The following is a 23,064-nucleotide window of genomic DNA, read 5'->3' as shown; positions in this document are numbered from 1 at the left end:
TCCATTTCTGTTTTTCGAAGGACAGTTCCCTAGGTGACTTCTAGTTTGCTCTTCTGTTCCCTTCAATCACTGGAGAAACCAAATCCAGACTGGGTGACAAATTGGCAGAGCACCCATATTCATTCCACAGGGGTGACTCAAAGCAGCCTGTCTCTTTAATTCACTATCCCATTCTGACCTTCCTGACTCTTGGACTGTTATTAGGAGGCTCAATGTAAGCTCAGGAAACATCATTTCATTGACCATCTGGGGCACACATTGCAGAATTCTGGCTTCAAAATTGAATTCTACAACTTCAGTTAGTTTGCTATTTCTGTTTGTATCACATAGCAACATAGGCATAGAAAATAGGTGCAGGATTAGGCCATTTGGCCCTTCCAGCCAGCACTGCCATTCAATATGATCATGGCTGATGATCCAAAATCAGTACCCAATTCCTGCTTTCTCTCCATATCCCTTGATTTTGTTAGTCCTACGAGTAATATCTAACTCTCCTGTGAAAACATCCAGTGGATTGGCTCCACTGCCTTCTGGGGCAGAGAATTCCACAGATTCACAACTCTCTGGGTGAAAAAGTTTTTCCTCATCTCAGTCCTGAAAGGCCTACTCCTTATTCTTAAACTGTGACCCCTGGTTCTGGATTCCCCCAACATCGGGGAGATTTTTGGCCATTTTTGGATTTTGGTTCAGGTTTTCTCTGTTTGAGCATAGCCTAAACTGCTGGGCATGACTACAATCCAGCATTTCCCAACTTTTTGAATTTCTTTGCGTTCTCACTTTTTATCTGCCATCATTTATTTCTTTTGATTGCTCCATTGAACCACTGACCACATGATCTCGACGACATATCCCCATAGTGTCAATCCACCAAACATAGTTGGATCTCCTCCCACCCCCGCTGTTTCTTTTACCCTTTCTCTCCAACTTGTCCACACATGGAGGATCTTGGACCTAGATCTAGGTAAGGAGGGAGAGATAGATCAGCCATGATTGAAAGGAGGAGTAGACTTGATGGGCCGAATGACATAATTCTACTCCTATTCCTTATGACCTGATGACCTGAAATGTTACAGATTCTAACTAAATTGCTGAATGCTTCCAGCTTTCTCTGGTTTTATTTCAGACTGTGCAGGTTCCTCGTGGGTCTTCACTTGATGCATGTGGTGACTGAAAAAGAACTATGATTTCAGTAACTGGGTGGCACAGGTGAATACTTTGCTGGAATGACGCAACGCAATTCTTAAACTTTGTATCGGGTAACAGATTTGGACTTATCATTATTATTTCTAATTCTGCAAATCTTCTGTAGAATTGAGCAGATCATTTTGAAGCACGTGGAGTCAAAGAAACAAAATCAAATACAATTGTGTTCTCTCTGGCTACTTGCTGTAAATTCCCACTGATTTTCCTTTGCAATGAAATTGAGTTTAATATTGAGCAGAATGTGTACCACTTTGACTGCAGTCGGTTGAATGAATATCATTCTTATTCATATTGTAAGCTAAAGGAAATGATGTGTATATGGCAGTCAGTTTGTATTCTGTTAATGGAATTTTTTTTTAAAGCTCCATAATTATGTTCGTACTATGGCATCATGAATACAAATGACTTTTCAGCAAATTGAATTACCAAACACTAAATTGCCGTTTTACTGTGGGTGAAGGCCATTTTGGCCCATCAGGTCAATACTCGGTCTCTGTGCAATCTCAGGACTCCAATTTTGCCTGTAACATATTCTGTCCACATTCCCATCCTGATTCTACCACTCACCTGCACTTTGGGGCCAATTTGTAGCAGCCAAACTAACAAACAGCCTGTCTGTGGCTTGGGAGAGGAATCAGAGAATGTGCAAACTCCACACACACAGTGCTGGAGGTCAGGATTAAGGCTGAGTCACTAGAGCTATGAGGCAGCAGTTCTACTCTGCACCACCTGCGATCTCCTGCATCTCAGTCCCATTTATCAATCCCTCCTCCTCATCACTGTGATGATGCTGAGGTAAAGGTTTAGCCATGACCTTTTTAAATGGCCAACTTCCAATTCTATTTCTGACTCTCTTATTAAACATTCCTTGCTGCTTTTACTTTCTATTGTCTATTCAGCAAATTCATTGTCCTTTTAATGTTTCTCCTCGTTCCCTATTATTAATTGGGGATATGCCTGATGTCCTCTTTTAATGGCAGGATGATAGTGAGTAATATTGGGCTTATGTTCTAGGTCACCTAACTAGCCTGTCCGTGTGCCCAGACCAAGTCATCACATTCTCTCAATGCTGAACTCCAAAGCATTATTTCTTACTGACTGCGACCTACCCCTCTGATGCCAGGCTGCTTTCTGCTTTGACCGGCTTCCCCCAGCACGGATGGATGACTTTGACAGATTATCCAAAGTAGTACACAGCTCTTGTAATCCTCTGCATATCCCTGATGAAAGACTGGCCAAAGATGGCTTACTTAAGGTGCAGCCATTGAAGGTAATTGGAATGTGTGTTCAGAACAGAGGGTTAAATAACTCCGACAGATGAATACTGATCCCTTCATCGTTTCCTGCACCTTCCCATGTTGGTTTGTTTTCCTTGCAGCTCCACGGAACAGTATTTTGTTCAGTGACGTACCTGCACTCCACCCCATCCGACCTTCTCTCACTTCCTTTATACTCAACTCTCAAGTTGCGTGGAAACACATCATAGATAGTAATCTAGCCCACCATTTGTAGTGATGATTACAGTGGAAAAGCAAAATCAGCAACCACCGTCATTTCAGCATGGAATACACAGTATCTTCATAAAGTCATACAGCGTGGAAACAGGCCCTTCGGCCCAACTTGCCCATGCTAACCAACATGCCCCACATACATTTCTTTCTTTCTTTCTTTCTATCGTTTTATTTCGTACATGTTAAAAGACATCAATTAAAAAACAAAATAAACAAAAAAAAACAGAAGAAATACAAAGAATTTCCTCCATTACTTAACGTCTTTACATATTGCCACATTAGTCTCACTTGCCTGCGTTCACCCCATATCCCTCCAAACCTGTTGTATCCATGTCCCTGTCTAAATGCTTCTTAAACATTGTGATAGTACCTGCCTCAACTATCTCCTCCGTCAGCTCGTGCCATACACCCACCACCCAGGATTTAGGATTCATAGAAAATCCAAAATGAAGTGACAAGAATTTCCTCCACAGACTGCACAGTTTCGCAGACTTCTCCTCACGATAAATTATTTTGCCTACATCACAAAAGAGATGTACTACAAAAATGTTTTCTGATTTCTGACGAGAGGTCCGATTTACTCATTAACTCATGCTGGAAAATAACTGCAGATGCTGGTACACATCGAAGGTATCACAAAATGCTGGAGTAACTCGGCGGGCCAAGCAGCATCTCAGGAGAGAAGGAATGGGTAACGTTTCGGGTCGTGACCCTTCTTCCTGACCCGCTGAGTTACTCCAGCATTTTGTGATACCTTCTACTCATTAACTCAGATTCGCTCTCTACAGATGCCATCTGACCCACTGAGTAAGAACAGCATTTTCTATTTTATTCCTTCATCATATCTGCACTTTTTGATTTTCGGCTGGAGAGCACATCTGGACCTGAAATGGTGATTAGCACCATGACTCATTAACAATGGAGTTTGAGGCCTTGGAATTCACATCACATATTATTGATTTTATGCATTGCATGATAGAACCTCTTCAGGAAACAAATAGCAACACATGATCTGGGGACTGACTACATCAAGCTAGAAGTTTGCAATTTTGCCAGATTCCCTCCTTCACACTACTTGGAATAGTTTAAAATTTAGCATATTGCCACATCTATACTGTATTAGCAGAGTCTGTGCACAATTTGATGCAGCCTTACACAAAGGGAGGTATCATGGTGAGTAATGAATATATTTTGTACTCTCATTCTTTAGAAATTTGTACAGTGTCTCCACAGACACGACCCATTTAGTCTCTGGATGAAAAGGTGGGCTGCTCAAGTGACTGCTGCAGTTCAGGAGAGGGTTGTAGGTCATATCTTTGTTCAACAACTCTGCGAACACCTTGCATTTAATGACTAGATTCTTTCCCGCAATCAAGAGAGAGCACAGCTCCCAAATCCCCGTTTCTGCTTCAGTTTATCTACAGGCTCCACCCAGTACTTGGGCACATTTCGAAAAGCACCATGAACTTGCTTGGCTAATTGTGGGAAGGATCCCTCCCTATTCAATCTTGAATCTCCCTATTCTCCCTTGGGGCACCAGCTGGGGGTGGCGAGCTTGTTTTCCAAGTCCTTCACGAACGTGTACTCACAAGAAGGTCAGGGAAAAGACCCAGTGCTCTTTGCTGAGATTCATCCTAAACAGTTATATAACACAGGACTTTGTCTTCTACGTGTTATTCCCACAGATATTCAACAAGACGCATTAACTACTGCCGGAAGATTATTAACTTGCTCTCAAGTCTGGCAAGAACCTGCTTTCTTTCAGCTTGTAGGAACATATGTCAAAGAAAAAAATAATGTAAATCTGGTATACAAATGGAATGATATTTCTCATACTGCAAAAGACAGCATGACAATCTCCTAGGTGTTCTGTATCTCTAAATGTTATGTATAAAGTATATTATTTGTGGAAAAAAATATGATGCCTTCAAGTCTTTAACATGATTGCGACTTTAATCATCCCATCACCATGAGCAAACTATGAACATAATCTTCCTCTCACTCCCTATATTCCATCTCAACAAGTTACTGAAGGTCTACCTGATTAAGGCCTTGAACGATCCATCCAGCCATGGTGCTTCCACCCTTCCTCCTACCAGCTCTTCCACCTCATGATTTTCAATACAGGCCTGTGTCCTTCCTGCTTTACTGTACACCAGTGGAACAACAAAGATGTCTTAAGCTTGGTTTTTGTATTAATGAACCATTGCACAAAACATGTATTGGCCCATTCCATACTGCACACTTAACACACCTTTCCCAATGCCAAGGAACTTCAAAGTCCAACGATTTACAATACAAAATCCCTTAGAAATGTGACTTTTTGTTCCTTTTGATGCCAAAATAAGCTTTATTCATAGCTTGACAAACCGTGTAAAATACCTAACTTATTGGACATTATCATTCACCAAATAAATGTTTCAAATCTAATGGATTTTAATATTTTCAAATTCTTTGATCTGTTATTTGTGAGATTTTGGTGGATCGCTTCCTCTCAAATGGCAAATTCGCTGGATGCAGCGCTGATAATGGCCAGTTCATACACAGGAACGCCACACAAAGCAATTAGATAAATGGCCAATTAATGCAGCTAATTCAACATTAACAATTTTGGTGGTTGCGTAATAATAGATATTGTGCCCATTACGCAAGGTATTTGCTTTCCTGTCCATATGACTTCTCAGAATTAATCAGGGGAAAAGGCAAAAGAGGAAATGGATAAAGAGAAGACTGAAGAAATTTCAATGAAATGGATTTGCCTTTCTTTCACTGAAGCTTTATTTTTGAAAAGTGAAACAGGATTAACATTTTACTTTTCTCCAGAGATGCTGCCTGTCCCGCTGAGTTACTTCAGCTTTTTATGTCCATCTTCAGTTTAAACCAGCATCTGCAGTTCCTTCTTACACATTAACATTTTAGTGTTGTGTGAGGAGCAAGCATTTGTGTCTTGTAGAAGTTGTGAGATGTTTGCCTGCACATTCTGCGGGGCTTCGTCTGCAAGAACAGTTGGTTAGTTCATGCACTCAACTCTGAGGTGACCAGTCTCACGAGAGTCATTGCCTTGGATCAAAAGATTGGGAGGTCAAAGAGGCATTTGGGAAGATCACACAGTGACCAGTGTGGAAGATCCGGACATAGTGACTGGCCTGAGAAGCCAGAAGTCACAATTGGTTAGTGAGAGATTCCTTTTGCAATTCACCATACTCCTGTTTCTTGAAAGAGACTGCATCAGGCAGGATAAAGCCATTCACTGAGCCAATCTATTGTCAGCAGTGAAACGGTGGAAGCAAGATACAACATTGAGGAGTTTGATTGCTGGTCAGTGCCAATGGAACCCAGTAGGAATTGGTTTATTCACTCCAGGATTCAATGGATGAATCCACAGTTAAAAGAATTCTCGCAGCTGGAGGTGAATAAATATATTTTATCAGCCACACTGAAAAAAAAGACACCAGCAGAATGGAGATTCTTCACGCTAAGCAGAACATATTGGCCCTCATATTTAAGAACGCAGGCACACTTTTTTTCAGAAATACTACAATTGCCACCCGCTAACAATGAGCAGCAGAAAATAACCTGCTAAATGCGGGATGAAGAAATTTAAATGGGATCAACATTCCAATTCTTCAAACTACAAACATTGTTTTCAGAATAAAGATGTCTATAGACAAAATAGAAGGCCAATCTAAACAAAACAAAAATGAAATGCTGGCAGAAAGAGAAGATAGAACATATCACAGCTAGCTTTAAAACAATAACCAGAATGACTACGGTGGGTGTAATAGGGGCCCTATGTCTGAAGAAGGGGTGCACATAACCTGCACCCTGTTCCAGGTAAAAAAAGACACAAAGTGCTGGAGTAACTCAGCGGGTCAGGCAGCATCCCTGGAGAACATGGATAGGTGATAATTGGGGTCGGGAAGCTTCTTCAGACTCAAATCGACAATGCACTCCAATCTGAAGAAGGGCTCCAACCCAAGATTTCACCTAACAATGTTCTCCAAGGATGCTACCTAACTTGCTGAGTTACCCTGGCACTTTGTGTCTTTTTTTGTAATGCAGCATCTGCTTTTCCTTGGTTCCCCATTTCTAGGTAGATGGGTCATTCAAGCTTCATCTTCTAAAACATCCTTGGCCACCGGCAATTCTAATGTATGTGCCTGGAGGATGGACAAAGGATTTGGGAGAAAGAATGGTATGAGAGGGGTAGATTGCACCGAGACGGTGCCAATACTTCTGCTCATCCTGTTGCAAAATTCTGATGCAAAAGGTGGTACTGTGGCGTAGCTGTAGAGTTGCTGCCTTACAGCACCAGAGACCCAGGTTCAACAAAAGCTTTTCACTGTACCTCAGTACAACTGGCAATAAACTAAATGGAACTGAAGTTCGGTCTTGACGACAGGTGCTGTCTATACGTTCTTCCTGTGACCGCGTGGGTTTTCTCCGGGTGCTCGGTTTCCTCCCACACTCCAAAGACATACAGGTTTGTAGGTTAATTGGCTTTGGTTAAAAAAAAATTGTGCATTGTCCCTAGTGTGCAGGATATTGTTAGTATACAGGATTATCGCTGGTTGGTGCAAACTCGTTGGGCCAAAGGGCCTGTTTCAACGCTGTATCTCTAATGTTTAAAGGCAGACTAATAAAATCACAATTTAACCTAAAAAACTCGAGGTTGTAGTGGCCCCTGAGGATTAGGCCACTCCCTGGGTCGAACTCCTCGGCACAGGTTGGACACGTCTGGGACGGCCCGATGCTATGGGGTTTCCCTGGGGGGGTTTGGTGGCATTCCGTTGTCTGTCTTGTAGTGTGTGGATGCAGTAATCTTTATTAAATAAACCTTCTCGGTACTTTCCTGGCGTCTAGCCTTATTTCGGGTTCGGACATCCGCACCGCTATAAGGTTGTTAATTGTACTCAGGCCAGCCCATTTTCCCCCAAAAGTTTCCAAATTCTCCAAAGGATCTTAAGGAAACAGAAAGCATTGGACCTCATCTTGCCAAGGGCAAAGGGTCTACATGGCCAAAGAGTGTGGTCATTTCAAACTGAATGCTTTTAGGTATCTTTGCCTTTAAAAGCATGATGTAACTAGATACCATTTCTTTCTAAAATAGATGAATTAAGAAGTTATTAAGAAGAAGATACAATGGACATACTGGCCAGGGAAAATGTGTGGGACGAGTAAGGAATTATTACATTTTTGCAGATATTAACAAGTAAATTGAATGGAATAACAATATTTCTACTGATAAGGCAGGGAATGGATTTCCAGGGTACATGACAAAACTGTATAACTGATTGTTAAAGACGTCATCAGTGGGAGAGAACATGAATTTGACTGCGAGTTATAGAAAAAAAATGACCCCAACACAAAGATAGGTGAGCAATGAAGTAACAATGCAGGGCAATTCAATTCAGTCATGATGAAGGGTCTCGACCCGAAACGTCACCCATTCTTACTCTCCCGAGATGCTGCCTGACCTGCTGAGTTACTCCAGCACTTTGTGAATGAAGTAACAATGATCAGAATGTAATCACGCACCATGTCACAAAGACTGGGGAATCAATGAATACTAGAACAAAACTAAAGGCATCAATCTTCATTGTTTTAAGATGTCTTGTTCTTGAGAGTGATAGGTTAGTCATGGAGAAATTATGGAGCTCATGCTAGGATTTGATGTTGAATAGAAAGAGACTTTAACTGCTTGAAGGAGGCTACAAAGCAATTTAAAGAGAAGGACATTTTAAGTTGGAAAGAAAATGGCAATGGATTAAATGGAATTAGCTGCCAAACCCCAGGGAATTTATAGTAAATCTGGCATAGATCTTCCCAAAGTCATCAGCATGGCAGAAAATATTGAGTCACAACCATGATTCTCAAAACTAGACAGTAACGTCCATTGTGAATAATCTCATGGAAACTATAATGATAGGTAAGGTCATGGAGCATCTCATTAGAAATGAGACCATTAAAAGTAGGCAACATGGGTTCATGAGGGGACCCCACCATTCAAAATTCCAAGTTTGTTCATGAGGAATGACAAACATGCCTGCTAAGAGATCTAGAAGACTTTAAAAATATTATTATAAAGACCTATCTAGAAGAGATCTCTGACTTTTGTGAAGGAAGGAACTACAGATGCTGGTTTAAACCGAAGATAGACACAAAAATCTGGAGTAACTCAGCAGGTCAGACAGCATCTCTGAAGGAAAGGAATAGCAGATGTCTCAGGTTGAGAAGCATTCTTTCTGAAGAAGAGTCTTGATCCAAAATGTCACCTATTCCTTTTCTCCAGAGATGCTGTCTGACCCACTAAGTTACTCCAGCTTTTTGTCTCTATCTATGACTTTTGTGATATATCCACTGGAAATTATGTATCTAAAATAAATCTAGTAGGAATCTATTGAAATATGTAATTGATCGATTAATAGAACGTATCATATGAAAAATGTCACCACTAAAGTCCTTACAGCAGTCTGGTCTGCGTTGGATCCTCCTGTTCAATATCTTATAAGGTTCATAATAAGCATTTCAGGTCCTAGAAGCAGTCTATAATTTCACCCTCTGAACTCAGATGTTGTTCTGGCAAAATTCTGCTTCAACTTTTCCTGGATCACTATATCTTTCATGAGTATGGTGTTTAAAACATTACACCAGATCACTGCACACAATTAAGGTCCTAGATAAAGGACAATAACCTATGTGGCTTATTCTTTTTTTTTTATACCTCAGCACCAACATTTCAGTTATAAACAAGATCACCCAAATACCTTTGCTCCTGCAGACTGATTCTTCCAACACAAATTATATATTCCATTTGTTCTATTTCTTCAGCTCACATTTCAATTCCTAGACTTCCAAGTACCCCAAGCTTAACCATCCATGGAAGCATTCCTAGGCCAAAGTACCTCACATGGGGAACAATTTAGACAGAGTATATTCATTTAATGAAAGGAAATAATAATTAGGGAAACTACATAGGGGAGTCTTAGTTGACAATGAGTCGAAGCAATTGCAATCATGTTCCCTGACAGTAAGTGAATGAAATTCAGTCACGTATTAAAAGGTCAATATTGAGCTGAAATAGTCACATTTTGCAGTGTCTGGAGCATAATGAAAAACAGCAAGGAAAGCAATTAGTTAATGCTTATTTTTTTTCCAATTTGGAGCCAGGAATTTACAACCCCATTCCAATCTGCAAGCCTTTCTCATTAATTAGTTATGGCGCACTAGACTGCGTTCATGTATTTTTTGCAGAATATGAGTGGAGCTCAGTGAGTCATTCCATTTCAAGAAAATCGTCCTGTGCATCACCAAAAAGTGAAGGGGTCTGTTTAGTATTCAAGTCTTTTCTCATCCCACTCTGCGATATATTTAAAGTGGAATGGCAGGCAATCTTTTGAAGCATAAACAATTCATTAGGGGACTGGATAGGGTAATTGCTCGGAAGATTTTTGTCTCATGGAAGAGTCAAAGGCCAAAGGACATGGTTTCAAGAATAAAGTCGCACACGCTATGGTAATATTTAATAGTAGAGTAGGCCAGATGGGCTGAATGGCCTACGTTTTGTTCCCATTCCTTACGATCTCATGGTCCTAAATTGGCTCCAACACAAAAAAATATGTACCAACTGTTAAGTTTGAACAATAATTAGTTTAAGGAAATGTAAATGGAAACCTGGAAACATTCAGTTGGCATGTTGGGATGCATGCAAGCACAAACCACCTTACACCTTGAGGACGATGTAGCTCCACAGGACTTTGGTTGGGCCACATTTGGACTATTGTGTGAAATTCTGGTTGCCCCATTACAAGAAAGATGTGGAGGCCTGGACGAGGATGGAGAAGAGATTTACCAGAATGTTTCAGCTAAAGGAAGAGGTTGAATAGACTTGGATTGCTTCCTTTGGTCGGTGGTTGAGGAGACACTTGATAGGAGTATGAAAAACTATGAGTGGCATAGATAGAGTAGACAGTCAAAACCTTTTTCCCCAACATCAGAGTGCACAGTTATAAGGTGAGAGGGGGAAGTTTAATGTAGATGTAAGTGGCAAGTTTTGTTTTACACACAGAGTCATAGGGGCCTGGAATGCACTGCCAGGGGTGGTGGTGGAGGCAAATATGACAGTGGCATTTGAGTGGCTTTGAGATAAGCACATGGAAGTGCAGGGAATAGAGGGATATGGATCATGTACAGGCTGATGAGATCAGTTTTACTAAGCATCATGTGCGACACAAAGATTGTGGGCGAAGGCCCCATTCCTGTGCTGTACTGATCTATCAGAGATTGAATGATACAGATAAACAGTATTCCAAAAGATAGAGACGGCACGGTAAAAAAAACACTGAAGAATGCCTATATGAACTTTCCAGTCAGTCAAGATACTCCCGAGGGGGTCAGTGTCCCTGGTAAATGGATCCCGAACCCCTTACAATGGGGAGATCACTATTACAACCCAATATCTAGTTACCTGTTGTTCACCCAAAATTGTAACAATAAAACCCACTGTTGTATGAACAAGATATTTAATTCCATCTGGTCTATTATGTAAGCTCCAATAGACAGAAAGGCAGGCTGATTCTTTATTGACACAATAATGGATCAATGAATGGGCTGATCCATTCTACAAAATGAGCAACATTTCATAGTAAATCTCAGCTTACTTCAACTGATTTTTATGGATCATGTGTCTTAGAAATTATCTGTTCCATACTGCCCCTGGAAGTGCACACTTCTCAATTAAATGTTCATTGTTACTATGAGAGCTGTTTTTAGTTCGAAAAAAAACTTTTTTTTTTAAGCTAAACATTCCTGACCAACTCTCATCAATTGCCTTTTATCTTTTACTTCTCAGCAGGGTAGGAAGCCTAAAGCTTAACCTCTGACCATCTCCTAAACCCCTAAAACAAAACATATAACATCCTGCAGGTCAGAAACGTGAAATAAAAGCTGCTAAATAACTGGATCCAGCAGGTCCAGCTATGCTTGTGGAAATACAGAAGGAAGAGTTAACATTTCAGTGACATGAACCTGATCTGCAAAATGATGGTCATATTCCTGAAATGTTAGCTTGATCCTTTTCTCACCATTGCCTGTCTAGTCTGCAGATTTTTTCCAAGGATGTGTGTCTGGGGATCAACTCGCAGTGCTTCCAATCAATGTTTCCTACCTCCCCCTAGGTGAGAACTCCTGGCAATGAATCCCAACTGACTTCAGATGAATAGAGCAATTCCAACATTTCACACATAAATATTTACTGAGCCGTTTTAAGCAAACCCCCATTGTCCCAAAGAATCTAAATTAATGGACTTTCACCTAATTCCTTCCTGACTCAAACAGTCAGAAATTCCATAATGTGAAAGTGGCTCATCGAAAACAAACTGTTTCTCAAGTCGAAGAAGTGTCAGAAAATCCTTAGTTGACCAAGTAAGTTAAAGTCTTCTAGGTACTTCTTTCACTGATTTCTATAGTCACTGCTACATTAGTGTCAAATACAATCAATAATGGCACTGTCACCCAAGTCTGAAAGTCATGGGTTTGAAAATCACTCCATGAATCGAGGCTGAAATGTTGACTTTTTAGACTTTAGAGACACAGTGTGGAAGCAGGCCCCACTAAGTCTGCACTGACCAGCAATCACCACGTACGCTAACGCTATCGTACACACGAGGGAGAATTTACCATTTTACGGAAGCCAATTAACTTACATGCCTGTACGTCTTTAGAGTGTAGGAAGAAACCGGAGCACCCAGAGAAAACCCATGTGGTCACAGGGAGAACATACAAACCCTATATCGACAGCACCCATAGTCAGGATTGAACCTTTGTCTCCGGCACTGTAAGGCAGCAACTCTACCGCTGCACCACTGTGCCGCCCGATAGCAAACAAGCCCAACTTGTGTCCTTCTTACAGGGGCAGACCTTTGATGCATTTTTTTGTGGAATTTTCAAAAATACTGATGGTGCAAGCACATTAGTTGTGCCAATGGAAGTCCAATGCATTTTGAGCCACTGGCCCTCTTAACAATGTAGAGCTATGGGTGCCAAAATCAACTCAGGGATGACTCCATGATTCTGGAAGAGCAAAAAAACAACCCCACACCAGGGCCGTCTTAACGCATGGGCCTGATGGGCACTTGCCCGGGGCCCCACGAGCATAGGGGCCCCATGCTGATCTGTGTATGTTAAGTGACTTGCAATAAATAAATACTACTTTAAAAATGTAGGTTCAATAAGTGCTTTTTTCGCAACATTTTCGGTCCCTAAGTGCTTCTCACAGCGATCTGTAAGTCCTTTTCGCAACAATGTAGCACCCTAAGTCCATCGCTAAGTGCTTTTCGGTAAGTGCTTTTCGCCGGCACGACAGGGGGGGGGGCTGGTAGGGAAAGGGGGTGGGGGAGAGTAACGGTGGGGGCGACGGGGAGGGTGGGAGGAGGAGAGAGTGGGGGTGGGAGGAGGCAGAGTGGGACTGGGGAGGGGCCCCAGTACACTGCTTTGCCCGGGGCCCATAATGCTGTAAAGACGGCCCTGCCCCACACGCTCTGGCAGATCCGTCCAGCAGGTCAAGTCCATGTGGTGAGGGACATAAGGTAGAAGGGACTTGATCTGCGTATTTAAACAGTCCTCTGCATGGTTCTTATAAAGCTGTAGGACTGGCCAAAGATTGCATCAGAATCATCTTTTGCATCATGGGCTTGCCATACCTATCCTCTTCATCAGTGCTAATTTTTCAGACAGTAGGCAAATGACGCATTTCTAAATCCATGCAGCTATCCAAGACTCGTTATATCGAGGCCCAGTCTTACTGCTTGGATGGATGTAAAAGATCCCGCGGCACTTCCCCATGGGCCCGATCCCCATTTGACTTTCAAAGACCACCACCAAGCAGATTAGTGGGCCATAAATCCCACGACTGATGGTAGATACCGTGCTGTGCACACACAGTTAGCTGTGTTCAAAGCAACATTGCCAACAAGTTGTTGTCTTTATAACACTTTGCTGCACAAGTTAAATGTGATAAGCCCTTTGTAAATATGCGTTCTCAATTGTTCTTTGATAACCAGTGGAAAAATATAAAAGATTCTGATGTAGATTTTCTTGTAAGGCTTTGGCCGTTATTTCAAACTACAAATATACAACGTGGTCTCCTTTTTGAATAACTTTTAAACCCATTACACTTTTTGGTCTTCAGGGTGCATTGTGCTACACAACATTCCAATAAGTAGCCAACCTCAGTTATAGTCATGTGGTTAATGGAGGTATTTTGATCAATTTGGAAGTGTTCTCAAAACCTAAGAAAATAATTCAGTGTGCAAATATCTAAATGTTTGATTTTAATTTTATAAAGTTGGCTCAATGGTCCACAATTGTAACAGTTTCAAGTTAGTTTCTAATAAAGCATAATCCACATTTAATCAATGGAGTGATGTTTTTAATTTTCTTTTTTTGCAATGCTAACCCTGGAACTATTCATCAAGGTGCCCTTTAGATGCCACCAATATTTCAGTCTTTGACAGAAACAGCACACAAAAGTTGAGTCTGGTATCTATTTCATTAGGAAAGGATGAAAAATTGTTGTCCAGGACCCACACCCAAAGCAGTTATTATTGACACTGCATGTAGAAATAGGGACCTAGTTAGGTTTGATCCTGACCTCAGGTTTTGTCTGTGTGATGATTGCATGTTCTCCGTGTGACTGCATGGATTTCCTTGGCATGCTCTAGTTTCCTTGCACATCCGAATGATGTTCGGAATTGTAGGCTAAGTGGCCTCTGTAAATTGTCCCGTGTGTATGGGTGTGTCTGCGAAAGTGGGATAACATAGAACAGGTGATCGATGGTTGGCGTGGACTCAGAGGGCCGAAGGACCTGTTTCTATGTTGTAGAAATCAATCAATCAAAGCATATACCATTATCAACTGTGGTCAAGTAAACCCAAACATCAAATTCGCTGACTTCAACGTGCGCTGATGGAGTTTGCCCTCAGATGCCCAGCTCTAAGGAAATGTGCCACCATTCACCAACCCACCCACGCACATCATTGTTTCCTTACTTCAATAGCAATTGCATACACCGTTTCTAACCTTCCTTGTTTGGCTGCCAACTCATATAGTTTTTCTCTTTATCTCACCTCTGATGCACAATGTTTCTCTTCTAATTCCAATTGTCTTCCCCTCACTTTCTAACCCAACTGGCAATCTGATCCCCATCATTTCACCCTTCCCTGCAGACCTGGAACCCAAATGTCAGCCAATTGCTCATTCTCTTGCCCCAATGTTTGATCATGCCACCCTTGACCCCTCTACTTACCCGTGGCCTCACTGACTTACACTCACTGTCCTGTCTGATCTTGGGCCTTTCTTCGTTAGTGTGCTGTGCCAGTTCCTTTAAAATGAATGGTGAGGTGTAAAATGGAGATATCCCTGATCTCAATGCCCAAAAAGAGGGCAGCTGGCCAGCCATTTGTCTGCTAACTGATAGGATGGGAGTAACCACTATTTTACTCGAGGTTAGTTAAAAATTAGATTAAAGCAGGTTAATTACATAACTTCCAATCTTTTAAGAGATTTCTCGGTGGTTTCCATGGTAATCATCACCCTGCCACCCTGAACTAGGCCAAGGGTCCAATGATGCCCCATAAATGACAGTGACCCCAAACCTCCACAGTCAGCAGCAGCTGTCAGGTCCACAGCTTGAGAGCTCTATAAAACTTGCTAATCACACTAATTTACAGAAACTTTGTCTTTTGCCACTACTTTCATTCATGCCTAATTCTCTAATGTTGGCTGATGTATTCCTCATCTTATCGTGGGTTAATTACAATGGTCTTGGCTAATTTTAATTATTATTTAGCGAAAAATGACCTGTTCTTTGATTACTTCATCGCACAAGGGAAATACAACAGCCAACTGAAACCTGCATTAGGATTAATGATGCCCAGAAATTCCCCAGCCCAAATGCCCATTAGGTGGGATGTCTGCTGTAAATGGATGCAAACATTTCAAAATTGATGGATTTTGCTTTTTATCTGCGCTTTACGCATAAAGCACAGGCACAAATCTGTTCAACTTCTGGGCACCGGGGTTACCATCAAGAAGAAAACTGAGCCTGAATAGTTTCAACCTAAAAGTTGTTCGAAGGGCAACATTTAATGATGTCTTTTCAGGTAAATATGTGTACAAAATCAGTGAAAAACTTTTATTTCACAGCAATGTTTTCTTGTACCAGTGCGTATTATCACAAGCAATGACAGAACAAAGTGCATCTCTCTGAAATACAAACCAGGAACGGTGCCTTGTTGTTGCTTTAACGCATTGTATTTTGAACTTGCCTGTGGACTTAGTCAAGCAATTTGCATTTTGAAGCCTTGCTCTCAATGACACTTTTGGCAGCAGAAATATTATTGTGAGCAAGTCTTTTGACATTTGAGAGTTTTCACACACTCTTATTTCAATTCATATACCTTAGCTGATAATATCAGCTGTTACAAAGCTCACTGCCTTGTGTCATGCATTTGGACCCAAACCAGACAAGTTTAGATTTTCAGATTTTATTGCTTACTTCCATCTAGGGATACATTAGCAAGCATCCAATACTATGCGTGGAATCAAGGGATGGAATTGGCCGACAAGCTTGGCAGAGAGGGAATTAAAGGGGAAAATGTTGATCTGAGCAGGAGAACCAGATGCCGATTCAAAAGTCAGAAACTACAGCAGGCTGAATCTCCTTTAAAATCTCCTGGCACAGAAACCACATTTCCTTGCTTTCAACAAATCCACTTTTGAGTCTTCATTTTACTGATTTTATTACTAGATGGTGCAGTCAGATGAATAAATCTGAATGTGACTGGATTTTCAATAACCTAAAGTCTTTTGAAGTTATGGCACACAGCCATAGAAAGGGTCGTAGTGTATGTCAGCACACTAAGGCCCAATAGGCAGAGTCATTGAGGGTCAGAGACAGTCTGTGAACTGAGTTGCCAATATCAGCCGCACGGGAAGGAGGAGACACCAATGTTAAGTAATTACCCCTGGAGATTGGTGTGTTCTCATGGGGCTACTTTAATCCACCATCTAGGTACACAGCTGATACTAGGCTAAGAGCTGTTGCATGCCTACTCTCTTAATATTGGTTTGGGTGCTTCCCGAGCATACAGTAGCTGATGGGGATCCCAGCTCCTTTACTGCTGGGAGTGGAGAGGGAACATTTGAAATGGCGCAGAGAATTTTGAGCCTGTCAGCAGAAGGGGGATAAACTGTCCATTCGGACACAAAGTCCTGGAGTAACTCAGCAGCTGCCTGACCCACTGCATTACCCCAGCACTTGGTGTCCTTTCATGTAAACCAGCATCTGCAGTTCCTTGTTTCTACAAACTATCCATCCACCTGTCCCATCAGGCATCTCCTGCCTCATACATGGAAGAGTTTGCAAGTCCCTCATCAGTCACCACAGAACCCGTAAACATGAATGGAAGGAATCCATCTTCAAAAGAAGGGTCTCGACCCGAAACATCACCCATTCCTTCTCTCCAGAGATGCTGCCTGGCCCGCTGAGTTACTTCAGCATTATGTGTCTTTCTTCAATGCTGTAGGACTGCCAAAGAAGAATCTAATCTCTTCATATTAAGTAATGCCTTGCTAAACCCAGAGTGAAACTGTATGGACAGTGTCTCCTATAAACATGGATGCAGAACGAGGTTATCAACCCTGAGGTGGATAGGTGCATTCTCTATATAGTGATCTATTAAAGTGATTACATTCTATTTGAAAGTATATATGAAAATCACATTTACTTAAAAGACACGTTGGTCAATTTCAAATGCATATTCTAAAATTATTTTGATAATCGTTATCTTAAACATCTGAAAGTAAACATTCATAAGATCATCTTCAGCACAGAGGCTAAGGACATAAAGCAAGATCTTTAATTTGGAGACATAAAAGGCTGCAGATGCTGAATTCTGGAGTAGAAAACAAATTGCTGGAGGAACTCAGTGGGGCAGGCAGCATCTATGGGGGGAGGGGGTGAGTGGAAGGAATTGGCAATGTTTTATGGCAAGACCCTGAATCAGGACTGATCTTTAACTTGATGTTTTGCAGACATGGTACATTTAAATATGTACACATAATCTGCCCTCTTTCGAGCACACTGAAGACTCTTCTGAAGAAAATAGCTTTTAGTTAAACTCTCACTAACATTACAAATTCCAATAGTTATGTTCTTGTCAATATAACAGTAGGAGTTTAATTTGAATTTAAAGCGACATTTTCACACTCATTTTTCCTTAAATAAACACACACATTTAATATTAGAAGTAGCACTATAGTTTCAAACTGTGCACAAAACTGTGCACAAATAAATCCATGCACTTGAGCCAAGCTCTCCCTCTAGATACTACAATAGAACATGGACTTTACAGTGTGTCAAATTACTCCTAAAGAGGGAACTCTGCCCACATTTTAACAAACATCTTTGAGAACTGAACAACTTGTGCTGCATTTATTTCCTTTTCTTCTAGTTCTAGCAAGTAGTTTTCGGAATGTATTTTGCCAAAAGAGCTACTTCTTAAATATTCCACTGAGACCTTTAGTAAAAAATGCCCTTTTATATGTAGCTAGCATTATCTTTCAAGGCTGTCAAAATAACACAAGTGTTACATGCATGTTTTTGCATGCTAAAACACATCCAATTTTCATTGATTCAAAACAATTTGATATGCAGTAACATGTCCACTTTTGCAAAAGGGTGCAACCTTAAAAGGCAGTCAGAGGAATTCTAATATATTAGTTCCTTCACTGACATTAAAGAGACATTATTTTAAATTGATTACCTCTTTGTTTTCTTCCCTTTCCTTTACCACGTCTTTCACTCTTCTTTTTCCCTCTGTTCTTTTTCTTGTTCTCAGACATGCTGTGTAGTTGGAAACTAATCCAAGCTCAGACGCAACACACTATCCTGTGTGAAGACTGGCTTAACTTCCTTGTCCCTTATGTTTATTCAACACCCACTGTTGCACCTCCTACTACTAGATGACGTTGGTTAGAGGCTGCCTGGATGGGGGTTTCCCATTCAGCAACCCTGAACTAAACAAACCCCCCCCCCCCCCGATTTATTGACTGAATATTTCAATTAGTTTAGTTTGAATAGCATAGACAATTTTGAATCACTGCAGAAAATTTAATATCCAAGATTACCTAGGGTAAATGGACATGTTTAACCATTCTGATTTGAGCAGAAATTATGTTTTATTTTATTTTTTGTGTGCTAAGCCAAGTAAGAAATGCAGAAACTAGCATACAAATAATTAGAAAGACACGTAATGCTGGAGTAACTCAGCGGGTCAGACAGCATCCCCTGAGAACAGTAGGTGACGTTTCTTCTATCTATATTCTCCAGGGATGCTGCCTGACCCGCTGAGTTACTCCAGCACTGTGTGCTTTTTTCTGTAAACCATCATCTGCAGTTCCTTGTTTCCACACTAATAGGCTTATATTCACTGGAGTTTAGGATGAGAGGGGATCTTATAGAAACATATAAAATTAAAAAAGGACTGGACAAGCTAGATGCAGGAAAAATGTTCCCAATGTTGTGCGAGTCCAGAACCAGGGTCCACAGTCTTAGAATAAAGGGGAGGCCATTTAAAACTGAGGTGAGAAAAAACGTTTTCACCCAGAGAGTTGTGAATTTGTGGATAGTTAGATAGAACTCTAGGGGCTAGTGGAATCAAGGGATATGGGGAGAAGGCAGGCACAGATTATTGATTGGGGATGATCAGCCATGATCACAATGAATGGTGGTGTTGGCTCAAAGGGCCGAATGGCCTCCTCCTGCACCTATTTTCTATGTTTCTATGTTAATACTTCGAACATGTGGCTCAGAAACTCCAGTGCACCTTTATGCGTGTGCTTGAGCGGCACTGGGGCAACATACCAACAACCATTTCTGTTGTGTTCTTCACCAGGCAGATTATACTTTGGCACAAGGTAGATATGCCGCCCATAACTGAGGCCTGCCTTTAGCTGGGAAGAGGCATGGGATGTGAAGAAAGTGACAGCAGCTGTTCACCAAAAATTGAACGTGGAGCTTTGAGTTCCCAAGGATCGGGGGAGGTGGGGAATTGGAAGGTAGAGGGGTCATCAAAGTGGTCTATAACACTGGTTTGAGGGGAGTTGTGCTTGGGTATGTTATAGGATTATAGAATTGGCATCACAGGGAGAGGGGATGTTTTCAGTCAGGGCCTTGAGGTATTAAAAGGCTGGAGCTGTGGGCTAGTCCTCAGCATCAAGGAGGAGTGGGGAGTGCTGTACAGTTATGAGAAGGCATGTTTGGACACGACCACAGGGGACTAATGTACAGGAATCCCAGCCTAGTGCTGTGATATTAGCACTTCATTAGCCCTTGGCAAGTCCACCAGCATTATCAAGGACCAATCTCACCCAGGACACTCCCTCTTCCACAGAAGTTTGAAAACACGTACCCCCAGATTCAGGGCCAGTTTCTTCCCAGCTGTTATCAACCACCCTCTCACTAACTAGTGAGCAGTCCTGTCCCCGTCTACCTCATTGCAGACCTTTGAACTATCTTTAATCAGACTTTAACTTACACTAAACGTTATGCACTTTATCTGTACACTGTAGGCGGCTTGATTGTGATCATGTAACGTCTTTACGCTGACTGGATAGCACGCAACAACAAAACATTTCACTGTACCTTGGGACACATGACAATAATAAACTAAATTGAATGGCCAATAATGGTTACTCCTGAGACAATTTAGTTAAAGTCCCTTCAGGAAACTCAAAAAGATTAATTGCATGAAGAACAGTGTCACTGCATGTGCAGTTACTGACCTGCTGAGTTAATTAGCATTCTGTGTCTTCCAATGTATTTTTGTTACTGAGTTTAATTAAATTCTTGTGAAAAACTAGGAACAAAGATTCACCAGTGAGACATTCATTTGTTTTCAATGGGACATCCAATAAGATCGCAGAAAGAATCCTAGTGAACTATCCAAATATGCTCCACATTGGCAAAAACTACAGAAAACATTTCTGTAGCTGTTCTTATGAGGTATCAAAATGACAATGCAGGTCATTTTTCAGTACATACCAGAGAGATGGTTAGGATGCAACAATGGGAAGTGGTCCCTGATGTACATTTCAAGGCAGATAATGATGAGGCAGACATGACATATCATTCCATACATATTGTCTAATGGACCTTCTACTAAAAGACCAGAGGTGGAATCCTTGGTAGCTGGACAAATATTACTGCGAGAAAACATTCTTCAATGAGTTGAGTGCCTGACCCCAGATCCTCTGATGTCATTGTGGGTTCCTTGTCAAAGATATGCAGGGCAGAAAGATGACCTTATCCATTCACATCAGGAATGTATGATCAGCTTGGAGCTGGGAAACCAAGGAGATTTGCACAACCAATGGTATTGCGTGAATACTGTATTTCGTAAAATATATGAAAAATACACCCATTGATTTTAAAGCTTATGGGCAATGGTGAGCGCGACCGCTAGTGGCAATGCCTGAACACAACGTTGAAGATTTCAGCATTTATCTGGGCTAGAAACCACTCAGCCCACAGGCCCTTGCTATCATATCATATCATATCATATATATACCGCCGGAAACAGGCCTTTTCGGCCCTCCAAGTCCGTGCCGCCCAGCGATCCCCGTACATTAACACTATCCTACACCCCACTAGGGACAATTTTTACATTTACCCAGCCAATTAACCTACATACCTGTACGTCTTTGGAGATGCTAGATGCACACAGAGCCCCAGGATCAACTGAACAACAGCAGCTCTGCAAGGATGTGTAGGAAGGAACTACAGATACTGGTTGAAACCGAAGATAGACACAAAATACTGGAGTAACTCAGTGGGGCAGGCAGCATCTCTGGTGAGAAGTAACGAGTCACGAGTCTGAAGAAGGGTCTTGACCCGAAATGTCACCTATTCCTTCTCTCCAGAAATGCTGCCTGTCCCGCTGAGTTACTTCAGCAATTTGTGTCTAGTTCTGCAAGGATGTTGGCCGTTGACTGCCTAGAGTTATACTAATTCATATAAATTACCAGAAGTTTTGACTGAAAGTCAAAGACTCCCCAGGAATCATAAACTAAAAGGCAGCAGGTCATTGCAGGAATATGACCTGGCCTTTAGACCTTGAAAGATGAGCAAGGCCTCCCATGAAAAGCTTCCTCACTTGCTTGCTTCCAACAGCCCCCCTGTGGTCCTTCAGTCTTTGATATTTCTGAAGCTATTGTTCTTTCCCTGAACTGACTCTTTCTCCGGCAAAATTAACAGAGAGAAAATGACAACACTGATAATCTGAGAACAGAATCAGAGCAAAGTCAGCAGCACAACCATTCCAATGAACCTCATAACTTCAGCAGAATGCCCTTTAAAATAAATGCTTCCACTTAGGTCAATAATCGAACAGTTCCATGGAATTGCACTCAGTGGGGTGAGATCTTGACCTCCCCCACCAGGGGTCATTTATGTCCTAATTATCTTACAGAACCATTCTTTGGATGGGCTCATGAACTACTATCTTACCAGAGCCTGACTGCTAAAAGTAGTGAGTAACTAAAACGGGAGCCAGTGAAAGAGCAGTTATGTCAGGCAACTTGTAAGCCCCTGGCTTCATTCTACCACAAGGTGGCTTGTGGGCAGCTCTTGTGTGTTACAAGAAGCTTGAGATCCTCTTAGCATTTGCCCAATATGTATAAATGGTAGAAGTGAAGTAATTTATTCTAAATATTTCCATGTTTTAACCAAAAAAGCTATGTTGGTAATAAACAAACAAGTGGCACTTAAAATCATACAAATTTAGGTATATTTTAAAGTAAGTCATTGACGAATTAGTTTCCTTTTTTACTGCATCATATCATTGTATCATCAGAAACATTCCTATTGTTCTTTACTTTAAAAAATATCTAGTTTTGTTCAAATGACAATGTGATAAGTGACTGAAAGATCATTCATTGAAGCAAAACAAAGACAATTAGGGCATCACAGTGACACAGCTGGTGCCTCAAAGCACCAGAAACCCGGGTTCGATCCTGACCTCGGATGCTGTCTGTGGAGTTTGCACATTTCTGTGAACATTGAGTTTTCACCAGGTCCTCACGTTTCCTCCCACATCCCAAAGACATGTGGATTTGTCGGTCAGGCCTCTGAAAATTGCCCCCTAGTGTGTAGGGAGTGAATGCGAAAGTGGGAAACATAGAACTAGTGTGAACTGGTGATCGATGGTATGTAGGGTCACAGTAGGATGAAGGGCCTGTTTCCATGCTGTATCTTTCAATAAATTCAATCAATCAGTATTCTACTATCAA

General features: G+C 41.4%; 1 protein-coding gene across 4 annotated transcripts in view; it reads right to left on the bottom strand.

Annotated features, from left to right (window-relative positions):
- Positions 1 to 23,064, bottom strand: part of nrg2a (neuregulin 2a) — a 468,706-nt gene that overhangs the window by 87,928 nt on the left and 357,714 nt on the right. The gene's annotated exons all lie outside the window — the stretch shown is intronic.

Source organism: Rhinoraja longicauda, chromosome 14, assembly GCF_053455715.1.
Source record: "Rhinoraja longicauda isolate Sanriku21f chromosome 14, sRhiLon1.1, whole genome shotgun sequence".
NCBI lineage: Eukaryota > Metazoa > Chordata > Chondrichthyes > Rajiformes > Arhynchobatidae > Rhinoraja > Rhinoraja longicauda.
Note: the sequence above shows the minus strand (reverse complement) of the source record. Positions and strands in the feature narration are given on the sequence as shown.